The following is a 20,315-nucleotide window of genomic DNA, read 5'->3' as shown; positions in this document are numbered from 1 at the left end:
TGTGACTCACTGAGTTACAGAATAGTCTCTGAGTGAGTCCAGTTAATAAACCAGGACTGTGTTAATCAACGCTAGGAAGTCTTTTCCCTTCCTCGGGTAAATCTTCCTACATTAGCAGCTGACTTCTCTTTGTTGCATTGTAATTCAAGAGTAAATAATTGCTGTCATTAGTGGCTGTCAACAACTGTGATGTGGAATGATGCACGTGTTCATGCATCATTCAGCCTGACATAGTCTAGCTTGATTTGTGTAGTAATTGCATTTTAATGACCTCCTTTTATGCAAACTTTCGGCATAAATCTGAGCTCATGTCACGGTCCTGGGTCAGTGTTTTGAATTATCGTTAATAGTCTTTGATTTCTTTATTATTTATAGTTTCTAGTCTCTGGTTTCTGTCTCTGTGCTTGACCTGCTCTTTTCATGTCTGTGCTTCTCATTGTTTCAGTGCCTGTCTCGTGTTTCCTGTTTTACTTTGATAGTCTCGTGTGTTACATTGGTGTTTTCCGTTTTGCTTCCCTCCGGTCTCGGTGTGTGTGATTTCTCCCAGCTGTGCTCTCCTCCCGTGTCTCATTCAATCGTTATCCCTCTGTGTATTTAAGCCCTTTGTCTTCCTCTGTTTGTTGCTGGATCGTCTGTGTATCACCTCCTGCATCTCCCATGTCTCAGATCCTTAGTTTCTTTATTCTTGTTTTTTAGGTTTCTCCTAGTTTAGGTTTTGCTAAACACCTGCTGTTGTCACCTTTTGCTTTTTTTTTTTGTAATAAAGCCTCGCTCTCAGTTCAAGTCCGTCATCAGCAGAGATGGGCAGTAACGCGTTACTGTAATTCGATTACTTTTTTCAAGTAACGAGTAAAGTAAGGGATTACTATTGCAAAAACGGTAATTAGATTACCGTTACTTTCCCGTAGGAACGCTGCGTTACTGCGTTACTAAAACCGTGATTTTTTTTTGCGAGAATGTCTCATGACAGTGACGTAAGCGAGTGTGACGTTCGTGACAACAGCTGTGTGCAGATCAACAATGGATCATATATCGAGTGCAGAGAGAGTATGAGCGTGCAGCGTTTAAAGCGTGGAAGTACTGACCTTACTTTGAGTTTGATTCCATAAAAAGTGACAAAAACATTAGTGTCCGTTGTGCGTGGGAAGAAAACTTCTTTTTACAGCGAAAAAAACCCCTAAACTTCTGAGCAAGCACCGAGTAGCTACGACGTAATGGGAAACTCACAGAGAAACTCGCGGATTCTTCCACTGACCGCTGCACACCTGCACCAGGGTAACCCTCCGCCTACCCCACTCCTGCTTTACAGGTGAAAATAGAGCAACAGGACCGCTAGTCTTTGACTTTATTTATTTTCTGCTGTGTTTTACTTGCATCTATTTGAAAGACTGAGTGTAAACACACAAAATATTTTATTTTATGTGCTGGAATGTGCAGAAAATAGGTTTAAATGTTAAACTAATTTCTTCCAGTCAGAGAATGTTGCATATTATTACATTTTTGTTTGATGCATAAAGTTAAAAGATTAAAACTAATAAAACAAGTTTTAAAAAGAGACTTTTCCATTTGATTACATTTTGTATGATGATTATGTAGAAAAAGTAGAATTGGGCTGAAAGATCTATCACTTTCCAGCAATATAAGTGATTATATTAAGTGCTGAAACTTTAAAAAGATATGTACATATTACTTACTCAATAATTACGATTCAGTACAATGTGTCAGATTCTGAAAATGGCCATCCTGCATAAAAAGTACTTTTTACTTTAGGAACTTTAAGTATATTTTGATGTTAAAACCATCGACTGTATAAAAAAATAGAGTTTGTAATGATGACGTCATCCATTGAGTTTTGACTCTTCATTCTGAAGCCTCAACATGGTCATTTTAATGTTGAGCAACAGACTAATACAATGTTATTGTGTAGTTGTTATGTCAGCGTCCCTCACCTGGAAAGCTACAACAGACAGAAGATGAATATATCTCTTCGTCTCTTTGTCTTCACCCCACAAACAGTCATAGCAGCGACTGCTCAAACCTACACAGCAAATTCAAAAATGTTAAATGTTTTGGTGTTAGTAGTCTTCTTGCAAAAGTAGAGTTAATTTTACTCTAAGTAGAGTCACATTCTTTTAATGTAACTCTGAGGTGTAAAATGATAGTAGTTAAAATCGAGTGTTAAAAATGAGTGTTTCTATGTCAAATCTGGAGGTGTTACAATGGAAACATTAACTCTTGACCTCTTAACTCTGAACTCCTACAGGGGCTATGACACCAATAGAGTAAATTCACAGACTCCGCCCCCAGCACCATAGGCTCCAATCGAAGCTGAAGTGAAGCCGTTTCAGAACATTTTGCTCTACATATTTGAGTTGTTTGCCATGCTTGGTAAGTCATTTTTTCAAAGATTGTTTCAATTATTATTATTAGCTTTTACTTCTGTGGCTCTTTGGAGTTGAGACAAAGCTGTGTGAAAGGCATTAGCCATGTTGCTCGCTGATAGCATAATATTCTGTTTTAGCTAGCTGAAAGGCATTAGCCATGTTGCTCGCTGATAGCATAATATTCTGTTTTAGCTAGCTGAAAGGTATTGTTTGTGGCAAATACCACAGCCTTGAAAAAAAGCTTGTGTGTGAATTTTCAGTCAAACCTTTGGTCAAATACACTTAAAACAATGTCTAGAATGTGAAATGTTGGTATAATGGTGCTACTTGAAGCCTGAAAACGATCTCCCATAAAAAAACGAGCTAACAGCAGTAGCAGACGTCCTGACTGGGGTCTACGTTAGCACTTAGATCCCTCCAGAGTTTTGTGCACACGGTTTAGGTAAAAATGAAAAAGGTTGAGGTTTTACATTTAGTTCAGTATTACCTGTTGCCTGTGTCCTTGTCTTTTGGGAAAATACTTTACACAAGTAATGGCTCAAAAAGGATTCTTTTTTTTTTTTTTTTACTGTGCTACAATTGATTTGTGCCATTAATTAGTGTCAACTAATTTTTATACAATCTCCACATAGGATATGCTTGTGAAGATGGAATATGGGGGAGAGCAGAAGTGCGTTGAAGTTCCACAAAGTGATGAATGAAGGACATGCATATTGTATTGAAGAAATAAGTGATGAGAATGCTGTTATTTGCATTTACCAGCTCACCTATGTCAGACCTTTTGATAAACAAAATTCTAATGAAAGTGAGAACATGTACACTGTTACATCTTTCAGAAAATGTTTTGAAATTGTGGTGCACAGTTCAGAATAAATGTTTTTCAAAAACCATTGCGTCTTTTTAATAAATGTTTAAGTTCAGAACAGTAAAATTCCCACTTTTTAGGATTAATTAGAAGATAACTCTTACGTAGTTAAACTAAAATACTCTTTGAGAGTTAATATATAAACTCTTAACACCAAGTGTTAAATTATCAACTCCAGACAGATTTGGTGTTTAACACTAAATCAGAGTTAACGTACCAACTCTCCAAAAAGAGTTAAATTAACACTCTCTGGTGTGGACCCATATAGACACTTTAATAGTGTTGAAATCAAATCTGACAGTGTTAATTTGGACATGCTGGATTTGCTGTGTACGACCACAAAGTTACTATCAGAAACAGAAAACATCCAATAAGACCATCCACCATCATCCATGAGGTACGTTCATCAGTAACTGGGGGCCAATGCCCATAATTGTCATTGCAGGTACTGTGCTATTATCATTACAGATAAACCCCACAGTAGTATTCATTATGTCTGTTTATTAAATGATTAGAGATCTTCTGGAAGCACAGCGAGATTTGGGTTCGTGTTTGGAGTTTATGAGGAAATTTGATGCTCTGGTTTCTTTCCAAAGTCCAAACACATGTATATTAGGTGTTGTGGTCAGCTACATAAAGTGTATATAATGAAGGGGTGAGTGTAGCTTGCAGTGCAGAATGCTTTGATTAGTCATTAGGACTACAAAAGCTCTTTATAGCTAAATAGTTCATATTGTTCCTAGTTTGTTTAGTTTTATTCATTTTTCTTTTACTTACAGTCCTGGAAAAAGAATTCCCCCACAAAGGATAATTCTATTTCCAAACTGTGAGGATGCTCTGAGTCACAGTGCGTCCTAGAGATCAACCAGCTTTGGGGAATCCTTTAGGAATCAACTTCCCCACTCACTTTGAGGGCATACTGACTCCCCCCTGTATACCATGAGCTCCACTGAGAAAGGTCAAGATGTCCTGAAGTGCAAAATGACTGCTGGAGAAGTGGATGGTGCAGCTATGATTGTGCTCTTCTCCTCTGAGGAAATGTAAAATGGAGGAAGGCGGCCGATGAATAATTCCTAACCATTTTCAAAGTCAAAGTGAAGTCAGTCATGTGGAGAGGAAAAGGATCTATCACGCTGGTCATTTTGGCTGAAAGGTGGCAGTGGACGATAAACAAGTTTGGAAATTAATCAGAGTTCAGACGAAGAGAGAGAGAAAGAAAGAGAGAGGGAGGGAGAGATGAAGAAATGCAGAGGATATGGAGGGGGGGCAGGCAGGAAACCAGCAGTGAGTAGCCAAGTCGTTAGATTCCTTAATGGGTTGTCTATCATGAGGTTTGGCCCGCGTGGGCTCACGTGGCACTGGAAGGAAAATGGGTAATCAAAAGGTTTCTGAGGTGAGATGTGAGTCCATTTCCCCCCCTCACTCTCAGACACACAAGATTGATGCCATACAGAGAGCGAGAGAAAAGGACTTTCTGGATTTGATGGGGAAACAGCCTGATATTTATTTGCTGATCGAGGCTTTTTTCTCCATATCTGTTGACAGAGCCACTCAGAAACCAACTATTCACTTCAGTTACTTACATATCAAAGTCACAGAGAACTAACACAATGCTCGTGCATTTGCATAATGAGCTGCGATTGCTGTTTAAGAAAGAAATGCCTCGATTAAACGAATAAATGCACACTAGAATATAAAATCAGAACAGGAAAGAGTGAAAGGAAAATTTCACGACTCATTTAGCAGTTACATTTTCCATGCATGAGGCAAAAGTCCATTTCGTTTTTTTCAAATCCTGTTAAATCTTTGTACAGTTTAAAGGTAGATAAAGTACGACTCAAAGTACTACCATAAATTAGCGATTAGAGGTTAGCACTGACTGCAAAACAAAACACTTCTTTTGTAAACACAGGGAATAACTTCACATTTCTGAACGATGAAAAACCAAACCACAGAAACATTTAAAGTGTGGTGTGCTATGTAGGGATGGGTATCGTTTAGGTTTTATCCGATACCGCTGCCAAACCGGTACTTTTGAAACGGTGCCGGTGCTTAAACGGTGCTCAAACCGGTGCTTAAAGAATGGAGAACAAAAAATTGGTCCAAAAACCTCATGTTCAGCTGTTTTTTTGTAAAAAGATAACAATGTTAGCCTTTTCTGCAGCTATAGGGCATATATGGTATCACTCTTGGCTGGAAGCAGCTTAAACAATGGAAAAAACACAAATTTTGTCCAAAAACCTCTCATGTTTAACTGTTTTCCACTTTTTCTTTGGTCATTTTAGCTTTTTTGGCCAGGGTAAAGGGAGTATCTGCCATCAAACAAGAAGACAGCCGCATGTAGCTATGATGATGTTTGCTAGTTCACCTTACATGTATTAATGTAATAACGTGGTTAGCCTACTCAACGTAAATTACACACGAACAACATTAAGCTACTCACACAGAGAAGAACGGCTGCTGCTGCATCATCATCCGTCATCATTTCTGCTACACTGGCAGGGCTAGGGGCCAGGACTCTCCTCTTCGGGTTTTTGGGGGATGTTGCTAACTCCGGGTCCGATAACAGGAACCACACCTGCAGTAGATGTGCTCGGTGTGAGGTCTCGCAGCAAGCTATCAAATACGGCGCATTTCTCGGCTTTAAAAAAAAACGCTATGCGTCGCCAGGTGTTTCATCAGATTTGAGGTGTTACCTCCTTTGACAGTATCACAGTATCAGCTTAAAGCACCTGTTGCAGCTGCTGAGTTTGCATCTTTTGCTGTGAAGTACAGCCAGACTTTTGACCGCTTAGCCTTGGGCATTTTTAATCTGTAGCTCTGCTCTAAAAGAACATACGTACCTGGGCCCGCCTACTATCCTCAAAACGTAAAATGATTGGCTAGAATCTAAAGTGTATCACAGCTCAGGAAAATAAAGCACCGAAATAAAGCACCGAAATGTGCGCTGCTTTTCGGTCTGGTTACTACCGTTTATGTCAGAACCGGTGCATTCATGGCACCGGATACCGGTACCCATCCCTAGTGCTATGTGACTACACAAACACACAGTGTCCGTGTTATGTCAATCTATGTCAGGAAAGATGAAGGAAGTAAAAACATGCTCACTTACACTATACTGCAAAAAGTATTCACTCGCATAATAATTGAATTCAGGCGTTTCAATCATGGCCACAGCTGCATAAAATCAAGCATAGCTGCTAATTATTCCACAGTCAAGTGTTAACAGTGTTATTCAAAGTGAATGACAGCAACTCAGCCATGAAGTGGTGGGCCACATAAAATCATAGGCCTTCAGCAGAAGCACATAGTGCGCAGAGATTTTGGAGATTACAAACCTCCAAACTTAATGTAGCCTTCAGATTAGCTCAAGAACAGAGCTTCATGCAATCGGTTTTCATGGCTGAGCTGCTGCATCCAAGCCTTACATCACCAGGTGCAATCCACAGTCTCAGATGCAGCGATGTAAATAAAGCCCGTCTCCACCGGACTCTAGAGCAGTGGAGACATGTTCTCCAGAGTGACAAATCACGCTTTTCCGTCTGGCAGTTTGACACATAAGTCTGGGTTTGGCAGCAGCCAGGAGAGCAGTACTTATCTGGCTGCATTGTGCCAAGTGTAAAGTTTGGTGGAGGGGGGCTATGGTTTTAATGCTTCAGCATACCACAACATTTTGGACAATTTCAGGCTCCCAACTTTGTGGGAACAGTATGGAGATGCTCCCTGCACAAAGAAAGGTCCAGAAAAACATGAGCATGTCTGGTGTGAAAGAACTTGACTGGCCCGCACAGAGTCCTTAACCTTAAAATGACAGGATGCCTTTGCCATGAATTAGGGGGTGCTATGAAAACTTTGAGAAGAAAAAAGCCTAGCCCTGTGAGAACCAATAGAAACAGAATAGAAACATGCTGTTCATCGACTTGGCTGCTCATAGCCAAGTGAAAGCCTCATGGTTTCATCCACATTTACTAATACTTTAGAAAGAAACGTAGCTTGTTTGTAGCTACACTTGGAGACCAAGCTTAGTGAAACGGAGACCCAGCTCTGCAGCCTAAAAAAACCTGTAGCTAGCCAGCCTGTAGTCAGTGTGGGTGAATGATGTTACCACTAGCTCTCCTCCAGCAGATGGTCAAGCAACGAGCAACCAGGGGAAACAGGCTGGCTGGGCGACTATGAGGAGGAAACATGGTCCTAAACAGAAGTCCCTGGTACTCATTCACATTTTCAAATGACATTTCCCCCCTCGGTGATACAGCCAGCAAGGAAAAACCACTGGTGATTGATACTGTTTTGAAGAATGTGAAGCTGGAGACACCAGCAACCATAGTGGATTGTCTTCAAGGAGCCAAAGCAACCAGCTGAAGCTGCTGGGTAAGGATAAATGTAGATTACACAGCAGTGGTGAATGTATTTCATTACAGTAGATGTCTTTCTGAAAAGCGCACCTTACAGTGTTGCATCTCAGTAATTTAGAAGTTCTTCATTAAATCTGTAAGAATAATTTGTAGCTCCCTAAAGCTTGAACATCTTCCTATTCTTCATCTCCATCATGGTTTGGGTGTGGCTGAGGCGGAAGATTAGCAGGTCACCTACTAACTGAAAGGTTGGTGGTTTGATCCCTGACTGCTCCAGTCTTGCATCCTTGAGCGAGATACTAAGTTGTCCCCGCTGCAGCCAGTGGAGCATGAATGTGAATGTGTAAGACAGAAAGCACTTAAGCATAGATAAAGTGCTTGTGTGAATGGGTGAATGATGCATGTTGTATTAAAGCACTCGGAGTGCTCCGGGAGGGTGAAAAAGTGTGATATAAGAATCCGTCTATATGCCATCAGGTTCCTCTTCACCACTGCAGCAGAGGTCTGTTAAAAGAGAAATTCTTTAACCGTTACTAGTTATGGGTCCATAAGTTTTAACAATTAGAGAAAAAACATGACACATAACCGTCTCAGAGATGTATCATTATGGACGGCAACTTTCAGTACTAGTGATATTTATTTAGAGTCTTTCTCTCTGACTGATTCTTCTGAGTTACCTTTAATAATCACTTCCTTCAATGTTTGGTCCCCTTTGCTTTCTTATTTGCCAAATGATTTGTCCCAACTGTTGGGGGGGGGGGGGGGGGGGGGGGGTTGCGATTAAGATGTTCTCAGTTAAATAGGAAGTAAGCGTAAAGGACAACAATTCATTCTTGTAGTTTATCTTTTTCTCTTTCTAAATATATATTCCCTTTGGGTTTTTTTTTTTTCTTTTCTTTTTTCTTTTGCTTGTTATGTTTTATGCTTTTCTTGATAATGAATAAAAACTGTTTAAGCAAAGCAAAAAAAAATCACTTCCTTTCATCGGCATGTTTATGAGATTCCAGTCTGTTCAAAGAAGAGCTAAATCTTAAATATGATCAATCTGTAGGGATGGGAATCGAGAAATGGTTCTTGTACTGAAATCAAAATTTCATATCAAATAAATGCAATATCAAACATCCTTGAAAGAGTAGTTGTCAAACAGCTAACAGATCATCTGCAGAGGAATGGTTTATTTGAAGAGTTTCAGTCAGGTTTCAGAGCTCATCACAGCACAGAAACAGCTTTAGTGAAGGTTACAAATGATCTTCTTATGGCCTCTGACAGTGGACTCATCTCTGTGCTTGTCCTGCTAGACCTCAGTGCAGCGTTCGATACTGTCGACCATAATATCCTATTAGAGCGATTAGAACATGCTGTAGGTATTACAGGTACTGTGCTGCAGTTCAATTCAATTTAAATTCAATTCAATTCAGTTTTATTTATATAGCGCCAAATCACAACAAAAGTCGCCTCAAGGCGCTTCATAGATACAGAGAAAAACCCAACAATCATATGACCCCCTATGAGCAGCACTTTGGCGACAGTGGGAAGGAAAAACTCCCTTTTAACAGGAAGAAACCTCCAGCAGAACCAGGCTCAGGGAGGGGCGGGGCCATCTGCTGTGATTGGTTGGGGTGAGAGAAGGAAGTGGTGGTTTGTATCATATCTTCCTACTGAAACTGAATTTTTAATTCCCACTGTAACCAAAGTGCATGCTCATAGAGCGATTGCAATTGTTGGTGGTTTTTGTTTTCACTGTATTTTTGCATGGTCTTTATGTTACAATATAATGCACATCTGGGGGACTGTTGTTGTGATTTGGCGCTATAGAAACCGAGTTAAATTCTCCCATAATTACGCTGCAATAGGCTACTGCAGACTTTCCTTGATGCACTGATTAATTTTACTTCATTAATGTTTTTCACTCACTATGTGTTTATACACCACTCTGCATTTATTCACCAGTTATTATTATTATTATTAATCCCAGGCTCTCTTCCACAGTGTCTTTATCTTATCAACCCTTAATGGTGGTGGCAGATGGCTGCCTCTCCCTGAGCCTGTTCCAAAGATTGAAAGTTGATACGAGTAGAAGCATTGATGTCCGTTTTCATGGAGAAGTATAGAGCCTTCTTGTTTGCAGTCCTGATGGACAGACTGACAGTAGTCTCCTTGGACTATGATGTTTGCAGTCAACACTGTGATTTGCAATAAGAGCAGGAAGAGGTGGATTTATGCTTTGGAGAGAAGACGAATGAAAATGAATTAGAGGGAGAGAAGTGCAACAGCGGTAATAAAGTCGCCTTACTTTAAATATGTGTGGTCAATCATCCAAAACAACAATGCAAGAGAGTTAAAGAAGAGAGTGCTGGTGAGTTAAAGCAAGTGGAGACACTGCGAGAGGGAATTTATGACTGAATGATAGCAGCAAGAGTCAAAGGGAAGCTTTACAAGATGGTGGTGCGACCGGCTGTAATGTATGATTTGTAGAAGTTGGCACTGACATAAAGACACGGGCCCAAGAATTAGAAATGATATCAGAGGGCCAGCTCAAGTGGAGTGGTTTGAAGACAACGTTAGAGAGCCTAGATAGTTTTGATATGTGTAGATGTGGAACAGTGGCTGAATTGGACAAAGGATACTGATTATGGAACTGCAAAGTAGGAGGAAAGTGGAAGACCACAGAGAACATTCATGGATGTAGTGACGGAGGGTACGCAAAGGGACGTGGACACAGGTGATCCACTGTGGCGATCCCTAAAGCAGGGGTGTCCAACTCCAGTCCTCGAGAGCTACCGTCAGTGTTGGGGAGTAACGGAATACATGTACCGCCGTTACGTATTTAAAATACAAAATATGAGTAACTGTATTCCGTTACAGTTACCGTTTAAAAAGGTGGTATTTAGAATACAGTTACTTTGTTGAAATAAATGGATTACACGGCGGTACTTCCCTGTTTCATATTGTGGCGGGTCAGGACTGTTTGGGTTTTGTTTGACAGCTACGTTCTGTTGTTCCAGGCGGCAGCGTCACGGTTGCTATGGTTACAGGGTGACGCTCTCTCTCTCTGCATGTTTCCTGGGTGAGAGAGGCCTTTTTGGTGTTGTTGTGCTAAGCTAACAGGCAGAATGCTACAGGTATAGCTCTAAAGAATGTAGCATCATGGGCAGTGTAGTCCGTGCTGCAGGGAGAATGACTGCCATACTCGTTATGTGTCTGTGAGCGAGGGAGGGAGAAAAAGGAAAAGTACGAGCTGTCATCGAGCAGAAACGGGAGCTGGAAGCATGTAAATATAATAATAACCACTGCAGCCAAGAAGAGAGCCTGACGAGCCCAGCTGTAAGTAAGCTATTAAGACTCGACTGTACACCGTGTTCGTGTTTTCCTCTGAAACAATAAGTTCTGTTGGAGCAGCCTTTCAATGCCTCTCTCTGTCTCTGCTAGCAAAGTTGACCCAGACAACAAAGTAAAGCTAGTTTTCGGCTACGAGCCCGACACAGAACCCACCGTATTAGTCAGAGGTCCCTTTACTACGGTTCGGAGCTGCGGACCTTCAGTAACAGTAATAAATCACAGCAATAGTACATTCATGTAGTTGTAAACAGCATGATAATATATTAAGTAATCCAAAGTATTCAGAATACGTTACTCTCATTGAGTAACGTAACGGAATACATTACAGAATACATTTTGGGGCATGTAATCTGTAATCTGTAATGGAATACATTTTAAAAGTAACCTTCCCAACACTGACTACTGTCCTGCAGCTTTTAGATGCATCCTTGTTCCAACACACCTGAATCAAATGAATGGCTTCTTATCAGGCCTTTCCAAAGTTGATGGCTGCTGAAGAGCTCATCAACCATCAGATTCAGCTGTGTTGGAGTTGGGATGCATCTAAAAGCTGCAGGACAGTAGCTCTCGAGGACTGTAGTTGGACACCCCGACCCTAAAGGAACCAGCTGAAAGAAGAACCTCGTGTAAAGTATTTACGTGAGAAAGTGTTTTCCCCACAAAGTTGATTCTGCGATTTCAGTGTAAAGGCCGAACAGCCGACATTCAGATGTGCACAGGCAGCTTTCTGGGATTTCCTTACCTGCATGACTGAGTATGCTTCAAGACGGGAAAGGATTTGACGATTAATGAAACAAAAAGCTCGCAATGCACAAAATCTTTTCCATGATCCATTTAAAAGAATCAATTTTGTTTATTTAAAATAAATAGGAATAAAACTGGTGTTCCAATTTATACTTTGACTTAGATCTTCAAGGAAAGAAAACTCTGAGAACAGAAAGAAGAGTTGACGCTTGAATTTCACCACTGAGACAAATTTCTGATATTGTGTAGGTTCATTTATAATCTTCCTGTTATCAAGAAAAAAGATAAATATGATGAGAACGGAAAAAAAACATTAAAGATCTTAAATTGGAAAAAAGATGAGGTGAAAGGAAGGCTGTTTCTCAGCGTCTGCTGAATTTAAGAAATATAAAAAGGTTTCATTTTGATGTTAAATTGAGCTCAGTTTTGTCTGTTTGGGGAAATAGCCTGGACAAAAATGGTCTTATTTTAAATTCTGCTTTCCTTTAGAGCACAGCGAGATCGCAGACCATTATCTTTAGACTCTGAATTATTATTTTTAAAAAAATTAAAATAAGACCTCCGGAGATGCTTAAGTGCAATTGTGGTCATTTATTCAAAACCTCTTTCAAATTGTATAAATACTGCAGACATATATGACCAACTACTGAAAGTCACCATGAGTGCTTTGATATTCAAACACTACGAGCACAGAGAGAGCCCGGCCTGTTAATGTCTCCTGAATATCCGTATTTAACACACAAAAAAAGCTTTCAGTGACATTTGAAAACTGTGCTTTTTAGGGGACTGTGGCTTTGATTGTGTTGTTCCCTGTAATTTAACAGGAAATGCTGAAGGATCATTTTTCTTACACTTGCAACAAGCGTGGAAAAACGCCACGCTTCACTGCTTCGAGCTGAATCACTGCAGCACCAAGCAGTGAATGCACAGAGCCGCCCCTCGGGGTTTGTGGTGAAATTTGATTAAAAAGTTTGTTGGTAAATTAATTTTGACCAAACACAAGAGGCATGCTGATGCAGCTGAAGCTATTAATTGGAGTTGGCAGTGGGGCAAGTTCGTTTGTCAGCATTGTGTGGATTTGTGTTTAAAGCTGTGTTCCTGTTGAGCAGGACAACCAGTGTCCCTTTAGGCTGTGTGCATTATCACTTACAACTAAATGAAGTCCAGGATCGTGAAGAGGAGGTGTAGCTACACACACTCGTGCAGCAAGGACAACAGTGTGTCCTAGAGTCTGCGCAATGCATGCATAACCAGATTATTTACAGCACACACACAATAAGTGAAGACTCCCGTGTGGTATACGAGTAAATTGTTACTTCAGTTGAAATTATATCAGCTGATAATATTATATATAATGTAACAAAGTTGACAATTTGCACATTTTTCTTCTGAACAATCAAAAGGTGACTTTCAGTCATTCAAAATAAACCTAACTGCATGAATATGGTCAGAAAATGACATGAACAGCAGAACTTTCTCCGTTTTTGGACCTGTGGACTATATCGATCGGCATGACTGCACTGAGACCCCCGTATTAAAAACTACTGCTCAACAATCTCACTTAACAACAACAAAAGAGAGATGGATGGTGCAAAGGTAATCAAGTTATAATCTAGCATGTAAACACCAAATAAAATTAAATTTAACTACAAAATCCATTAACAGGCACTAATGAGACAGGAGGAAGAATAAAGGTGAGAGTTAAGAACACAGGAAACCGCATGACAAGCTAACCATCACAATAAAACAGCAAGTATAAAGTCAGACCAAATGTCTTTGACCAAGACAGACAGCACGAGGCACAGCGAGGGAAAAACACAAAGGAAAACGTGTAGGAGAGCACAGGTTACTACAAAGAACAGACGTTTGTCACAGTGTGGCGAGGGCAGACTGTATGAATTGAAAAAAGGACCCAAAACGCAGACTCCAAGGAACAGGGAACAGAACTTGAATGTTAACCAAAAGCGAGCCGTTTAATAAGGCTGGTAAAAAAGGCCAACTGAAGTAAATTAACATCAACCTAAACTGGGAGAACTAAATAAACAACAAGAAAAACCTAGAAATGAAACTTGGAAACATGGTGTAACCCACTAAAATTTGCCTCATGAAAATGAACTGCTGTTCCCAAAGAATGTCAGTAGGTGGCACTATGAGATTGTTTAGTGCTTGTGAACTTCAGTTGAGAACTATAGAGAAGGAGAACAGCGCTAAGGCTACGTATGCTGGTCAGAGCTACTCACCAAGCTTTTCTTTAATCCTTGTTCAAGAAAAAGGTTATGTGTGAAGACACAAATTGGATTTTACTCTTCCGCTTCTTGGGAAACGCGGACACTTTTGTTGATGCCGATGTACCTCTGTTTTTGTGTTTTTTGTTCATTTCCGGTGAGTTGACTAACTGCGCTAGCATACCAAGCTAATCGTTAGCTAATCATTAGCTTAGTATAATGTAAATTTCATGTGTTCCTTTCAAGTGCTGTATTATCTTTTTATTTCTTCACTTGTGAATGTTTTAAACCAATCGGAAATATTTCTTTGGAAGCTAGTAGGTAAGTTTTATTTATTGTAATGAGATGATAAATATGAGCAGTCTTTGGCTAAATAGTACTGCGACCACGTTTTGCACTTTCCTCGTGCATCAGTAATGTACATTCTCTCAATTCACTGGATTGATGTGACTGCTGTTCACAAAATGTGCAATTTGAGTTAAATTTGTATGATGTGGAAATTGTTTTAAGGTTCTTTGATTAATTTTATTATTGATTGCATTGAGTTGTTATATGATATTCATGTAAAATATGTTCACTGCCCTGTGCAGGTTGGTTGTTTTTGTTGGAGTCTAAAGTTGCGAGCCAGGATTCCGGCTCCCCAGCTGCGATGCAGGAAAGGTTTCCAGCCTACTTAGAAGTGACAACTGCGTTACTTCTTGACAGATAAGCTTATGAGATCTCAGAACAATACACTACCCGGGTAGTACTACTAACATTAACACTATACACACTCACACACCTGAACTGAAAAGACTGAAAAGAACTCTGAACACTGAACTCTAAAACTGAATACACGGACTGACAAATATGGACTATTGGAACTGTTGGATGATTGTTTTTGGTTTTGTTTTGAATAAATGTTGACTGTTCTTTTAGCTGTGTGTCATTCGCTCCTTAGTCGATTCCTAGAGACCATAAGCCTAAGATCCTAACTTTCTCTACATTCAGTAGTGGTAAAGTATTGTGTGTTACAATGGCATGGAAAATGTGGCATGAACAACAGACGACCTGACCGTGACACACTGAAAACAGAGGACTTAAATACACAGGAGGTGATCAGGGGAAGTGGGAACACCTGGGGAAACAGCTGACACTAATCTGACATAACGAGACAAAGGAAGCAAAGTTGACTACGCTGACATAGGACACAGACCTTCAAAATAAAACAGGAACATGAGACACAGACAAGACAATATAACCTTGACGACATAAGACACGCAGCATGAAACACATAAAGGCAAAAGGAGACTTAAATACATGGGAAGAAAACACAAGGAGTCTAATAACCAAATGAACTTAAACATAAACAACATCCAAATAAACTAAAACTTAAAACGCTGGGTCAACAGACCCAGGAACATGACAACGTTGTGTTTCTTTGAACTCCTGCTACAGCCTGTAACACAATAAATCTAAAGTAGTTTATATTTTGACATCAGAGGAAATACTTTACTGTTTAAGTTAGAAATGATCCAGTTACTGAATGAGATGTGATGAGTCTTTGACACTGAAATTAACAACCATATTTTTAAGCCACACAGACCTCCAGGATGAGTTCACCTCAGCCACACATACATTATGCTAACACTTGTTTGATATTCTAAATATGTATGATCCTCTCTCCCATCCTAACCACAGTTTTCCATATAGCTCCCTCATGCCTTTCCATAGGAACTCATCACATCATCCCTGCAAAGCTGCACTTAATGACTTGCTGATACGCTTTATTATAAAAGGCCAGTTTTCTCCTGAATGAAGTTCAAAGCAGGACAAAACCCAGAAGACCCGCTGGCTAATGACTGCTGACCTCACAGTATCACCTCCTCCAACATGGGCAACAGTTATTAGCAGCCTAATGAACTTGATGCTAATGAAGAGCAGTGGGAGTTCAGAATCATCTACTGCCAGACAGAGCGGAGCTGACAGACTCGTATACACGATGCTGGGGAAGTGTGTGGCATTCACAATTCAGTGGGCATGGATTAAAACAAAGAGAAAAGCATCATGCAATAGAAGAGTACTGAGATCATGAAAGTAGAAAGGTTCTCACTGCGGGTTTGAAGGCAAATACGTTACAAAGGGAAGACAATAAATGCAAATACTCTGTTATTTTCATTTACTGGCTAGTTTTGCTTCCATGGCATGTCTTCTTTCAAAGTACCAGTCAAAAGACACAGCTTCTCATTTAATGGTTTTCCTTTGTTTTCGTGACTATTTACATTGTAGATTCTCAGTGAAGGCACCACAACTACGAATGAGCACATATGGAATTATGAAGTAAACAAAGAAGTCACAAAGTTATCCCAGCTATCATAGAGGCCGTGTACACCCTGGGCAGGTCGGCAGTCTGTCGCAGAGAGACAGGCAACCATTCGCGCTCACACTTAGGCTACGTTCACACTGCAGGCAAAAGCAGTGTGAACGGCACAAATCCGATATTTTCAAATCCGATCTGGGTCACTTTCGTATGTGGTGCTGAATCCGATACATAACCAATGTTTTATAAAGCGACTGCTGTTTGAACGGTCAAGTTGCATTAAATCCGTCTTTTACGTCACTGACACAAGACAGACGCCAATTATCAGCACCGGAGAAGACATCGTGAACGCTTCCTGGCCATCCGGTGAAACTGTTGGGAAGACAACGTTGGAGAAACGTGAACATTTTATTTGTACTGTATAATCTGCAGATTCTGACAGAAATCAGCAACTATCCTTTGAAGCAGCGCTCCTCTAAAACAGCAATAAGGATCATTATTAGGTTATTTACATTATTATGTAAATAACAAAATAACTTAAAGCAAAAATTGGGAAACGTGAAGTCCGAAGTCTTTATATTAAGACCATCAGCCAAACATACTGTTGCTCTGGGTCTAAACAGAGCGCGTTGTGTGTGACGTCTTCTTTTGCACATGCGGCCGCTTTGAGCGTTCACACTAGAGCGCGTTTGCTGTCACATTTTATTTGTAGTGTGAACGAGCAGACAAAAAAATCGGATTTGATCAAAAAATCAGAATTGAGCATCAAGACCTGCAGTGTGAACGTGGCCTAATATTTACACCTATGGGCAATTTAGAATTACCAATTAACCTAACCCCATTAACTGCATGTCTTTGGACTGTGGGGGAGAACATGCAACCCCCAGCCAGGTAGTGGAATCAAACTCAGGACCTTCTTGTTGTGAGGCATAAGTGCTAATCACTGCACCACCATGCTGCTCACGCCTAACAGCCATTTGACCATAAAGGTCTGATTCACACAGCTTGCCCTGAACAGTTGATGGAGATCTCTGTATAAACACCAGTATAAACACCAGTATAAACACCAGTATCACCGTAGTGCTTGATGGTTTTTGCGACTGCACTTGGGGACACATTCAAAGTTCCAGCAATTTTCCAAAATGACTGACCTTCAGTTTATAAAGTACTGATGGACTGTTGTTTCTCTTTGCTTAGCTGATTGGTTCTTGCCATAATATGAATTCTAACAGTGTTTAAATAGAGCTGTCAGCTGTGTACCAACCTGACTTCATTAGGAGGCAAGAAACTCCACAACCGAACCCTGATAATGCACACGTGTGACTTGAAAACCATTTCTGGTGAGTACATCGTGAAGCTCATTGGGAGAAGGTCGAGGGTTTGCAGCACTGTCAGCAAAGCAAAGGGCAGCTACTAGGAATCTAAAATATAAAACATCAGTTTTCTCTTTGCTACATAATTCCATTTATCTTGTTTCATATATTTGATGTCTTCTGTTTGTATCTATAATGTAGAAGGTAGTAAAAACACAGAAAGACCATGAGAAGGTGTGTCCAAACTTTTGACTGGTAGTGTAACTGCTTATTGTACCAAACTTTCTGAGCCTTACTGCTCCTATAGGAAGCAGAAAGAAAATAATTATTCATGCAGAATGAACAGTTTTTAACAATACATGTACAAGTTTTTAGTTACTAAGTCAGAGTTAAAGCCATTTGCTTAGCTTATGGAAATGAGTTTACAGTTTGAATCACCAAGATCAAACATGCAGAGTGATAGAAGAACTTGACTGAATTTGCACGTAAACCTTTCCCAGCAAAGCTGCAAAAGACAATTTGAGAAAGACAAAGATTTTTTTCCAAGCTTTACACATCCAAGGATACAGCAGTCAAGATCAGAGTAAGCCTGATGATGGAGAGTTTGGTGGACTCCACCACGCTAACGTACCCTGAGAAAAAAGAAGCATGTGAAAATGCGCAACTCTCAGTGGAACGTAACAAGACGGAAACTTGAAATCTGTACCTTCAGCTGAAAGACAAAGCAGATAAAACTGACTTTACCTCCGTAGCTGTCGACAACAGCTGTGATGTCCATGACACAGCCTACTATATGTGCATGTGGGACAACGACGTTTGAAGCAGATCAAGGATAAAGTGACTGAAATAAAACCAAAACTGAAAATGGTATTTTTGTACTGAGTTATACACCAGGAGGTGTTGTGTAAACCGTTGTTAAAAATTAACCTTGTTGATGTTTTCTGAGAAGAAAGCCAAGGACGTACTCTATCTCTCTGATGCAGAACAAAAGGTAGATCTTGGATTTGCTCCAACAGTTAAGCTGACTTGAATTCACTTGTTCAAACCCAAAACTGGTAAGAAAAGGTGCAGATGCAGTAATACCAACAGCACGAATAGCAAGTTATGCAATAGGACAATGATCCCAAGAACACCATCAAATCCACAACAGACTGGCTAAAAAAGCACAGTCCAGGTCTCAACCCGACTGAACTGTGGTGCTGTTTCCTCTCCTGATACATGCACAGCTGTTAGAACAGAATTACATTTCTTTGCACACATTTCATGAAACCAACGAGTGCTCGGGCTCCTACTTTTTGTGGAAGATGTTGAGATTGATGACAGTATTTCCTTATTTATGGAGCGATATAAATTAATATCCAAAATCTCATCTGTAAAATGCACCTCGAATATGCCAACACTGTAATATTTAAGTGTAAAATGCCCATATTTCCGCCCTGGATTTATTAGTAGTCGCCTCAGTTTTATGATATCTACTAGTTCAGTTATCACCCTTCTACTATTTATGTCTTTCAACATTAGTTTTTTAGTGCACGTTAATTGTTTCTCCCAAACTCTACACAGCATCTGTGTTAAAGGGAAAGATTAATTGCAGCATGTCTTGAGTGAAAAGACACAAACTCTTCAATGATCTTCGAAGCTAATTCTTTTTCAAGCTGAATTTTTCATGAGATCATCTACTAATGTCTGAGGTGAAAAGGTGTTCTTGGACATTAACCTGCCAGTCTGCAGCTGCACTGGATTATGGGACTGAGAAATGGGCCAATGTTATTCTAACAAAATCAACTTTACAGGGAACAAAAATGAGAAAATTAACAAGGATTATTTAAGACAACATTTTAGTCCAGCTTAGTAAGATTTGTATCCAGCATTATATTAACAATAGGATATTGTCTCTGGCCTTTAGAAACTACACCACCGCTGTTTACCAGCCTGCAGCTTTCAGCAGTGTGCCAGCTGCTGACAGGGGAGCTTACATAGCATGAATGAATGAATCACATCATTCAAGGCCGTTCAGAATATTTTTCAGAAGTAAGAACAAAGTGTTAGATTTTTAATACTAACACATGGTGTGAACACTAAACACTGATTGCTGGAAAGGTTTGTCAGCGAGGCTGCACTGCACTCACTGTACAAAAGTGTAAAACAATGTGATATATATATATATATATATATATATATATATATATATATATATAGGTAGAGGTTTACAATATCCATCTTTTACTGTAAATGCCTTGTATATATACAATGTTGCAAATGCAACATTGTATATATACAATGTTGCAAATGCCTGCATTTACAGTAAAAGATGGATATTGTAAACCTCTACCTATATATATATATATATATATCACATTGTTGCAAATGCCTGCATTTACAGTAAATGCAGGCATTTGCAACATTGTATATATATATATATATATATATATATATATATATATATATATATACAATGTTGCAAATGCCTGCATTTACAGTAAAAGATGGATATTGTAAACCTCTAACTAAAAGTAAAATAACCTGAACCTGATTCAGAAAACACAGAAAACAGAACCAAGAACTTTGAAAGCATGAACATAAATAATCTGTGGCAAAAAGGCTTGTAGAGAGTTGCTGACTGGCTGGGAACAAACAGAGGCGAGTAGAAATCAAAAGCAGAAGCTGAGGCAGAGTTGCACTGCAGTGAATCTGTATGGATTTTGTGCAGCTGAGCTGAAGAGTGGCACCGGGAGATAAGAAGAAAGGCACACAAGAGGCAAACAAAAGAGTGAAAATGGAGAGCAGCAGC

The 20,315-nt window shown here is 39.8% G+C and overlaps 1 protein-coding gene and 1 long non-coding RNA gene across 5 annotated transcripts in view; one reads left to right on the top strand and one right to left on the bottom strand.

The window, feature by feature from the left end:
* LOC146525160 (multiple epidermal growth factor-like domains protein 11) overlaps positions 1-20,315 on the bottom strand; it is a 289,529-nt gene that overhangs the window by 144,477 nt on the left and 124,737 nt on the right. The window lies entirely within an intron of this gene.
* Positions 11,419-17,495, top strand: LOC146525164 (uncharacterized). Its single transcript, XR_014873553.1, has 2 exons — positions 11,419-14,069; positions 14,503-17,495. It is a non-coding gene; the product is annotated as an uncharacterized LOC146525164 (long non-coding RNA).

The sequence above is a fragment of the Neolamprologus multifasciatus genome, chromosome 1 (genome assembly GCF_963576455.1).
Source record: "Neolamprologus multifasciatus chromosome 1, fNeoMul1.2, whole genome shotgun sequence".
Classification (NCBI taxonomy): domain Eukaryota; kingdom Metazoa; phylum Chordata; class Actinopteri; order Cichliformes; family Cichlidae; genus Neolamprologus; species Neolamprologus multifasciatus.
This window is presented reverse-complemented; position numbering and strand designations above follow the sequence as displayed.